This window comes from Lottia gigantea (assembly GCF_000327385.1).
Source record: "Lottia gigantea unplaced genomic scaffold LOTGIsca_1118, whole genome shotgun sequence".
Lineage (NCBI taxonomy): Eukaryota > Metazoa > Mollusca > Gastropoda > Lottiidae > Lottia > Lottia gigantea.
Genome location: NW_008707044.1, coordinates 13,604 through 15,444, shown reverse-complemented (window position 1 = coordinate 15,444; position 1,841 = coordinate 13,604).

Here is a 1,841-nt window from a genome sequence, read left to right as displayed (position 1 = left end):
TTGAACAATTTGTTTGTGCTGAATCTGAAAGGATTAAGTCCGTGGCCTAAACCTAAAAAAGATGTTTCACTGAAACCAACCCAACAGAAACGAGGCTCAAACTCCACCGTACCCGATCAACAAAATCAAACGAAAACAAAACAGATTGGGAACAGAAAGAGAAACGAAAAATTTAAATCGAAAAATACAAAACAACAAAAGAATAACGTTATAATGTAGGAGGACACGTAACCGTAGCACATAGGTTCTGTTTTTAGTGTGACGTTTGTGATAAAATATATTCAGCAGAATGGACGCAAAGCATCCTTGCATAAGAGGAAAATTATTGGTGATTAAACGAACCACAATGAAAGAGTCTGAGGAGTATTATAATTTCATTAAACACGAAAGGCAGACGTTAATCGTGGATCTGAGCAAACCCAGAAAAATTTTACGTTAACATAATAAAGAGGGCACCAGGTTGAATAAATTTACCGAAGACACCAATTAGACAATCGACTAAGATCAGTCGATCATCAGATTCAGAGTCAGATAAGGACTCGGATTCGGATACTGATTCATCTATTTCATCCTCTAAATCATCTGGAAGATCGTCCACACAAGAAACCACCTAGGATAATGTTCACAAATCTGGAGAAATTCAACAAGAATGTCAATGTTTTCGACGCCAGATAACAATTCAATTCTGGATCAACCCATAACACCTGGTATTTATATAATTCGAGAACCAGAGTTCAGCTATTGAAACCCACAAGGTAATGGACAAATGGCAGTCTAAATGAAGAAAATTTAACAAAGACCAAAATGAATGTGTTGATCTAAATATAAGTGGAACCAAATTTGTGACGTGTATTCGAACCTTGACCAGACTACCGAATAATATAATTGCCAAAAAGGTCAAAGAAGAATCTCCAATGAAACCATACTACAGGGTAGTTTGTACATATTTCATAGACAGATATCATTCGCACTTTAAATTTATACTTAAATATCTGAGAGACAGTGAGTGTGCCTTACCAGTCGAAACTAGTGTCCTTAGTGAAATTCTCAAGAGAAGCTAAATTTTATGGCATATCAGAATTAATTGAGAAAATAGAGTCAATAATGGAATCTTGATCATAATATGCCATGAACCGTTAAGCTAAGATTCCATATACGCGTCATGCGGATGCGTCATAAATGGCCTTTGCAGATCCGTCTTGCGTCAAATGATTCCATATGTGCGTTAAACGTATGCGATATCTTTCTTTTGACGCACGGACTTCTAGATAGATGGATGCTTTGGTGCATAAATTTAGGCTGGAGCAAGATGAAGTTTTATTGCCAGGCTTTCTATGGAATGGTTGAAAATGAAAATGAAGAAAAAAAAAAGGAAGCATCGCTATTGGGTCCACAACATCCTACTTTTACGACGAGAACATGGAACTCTATGAGTTTTTCAGAAGTTTGTGTCGAGTATGTTGATTTCCCCATCTTCGTTGTCAAAATATGGCGGGAAAAAGACAGGGAATCCCCACAAAATACATTTGGGAGATCTCCGCGCGGAAAGGAGTCCGGATGCGTCAAAAATTGACGGACACCGCTTCCGCACATATGGAATCATACCCTCTTAAACCAACTATTTCGATTTTTAACGGATGACGAATCCGCATGACGCGTGTATGGAATCTTAGCTTTATTATTAATTCGAATTTTTTAGCTTATTCCTTGTTATTACACCATTTGTTGATAATTTTATACCATGTTATTGCATCACTTGTTGATGATTTTTGTAAATTGGAGGTGGAAGAAATTCTCAATATTATCAAAACGTATTTTCATTATTCGGAACGAATACTANA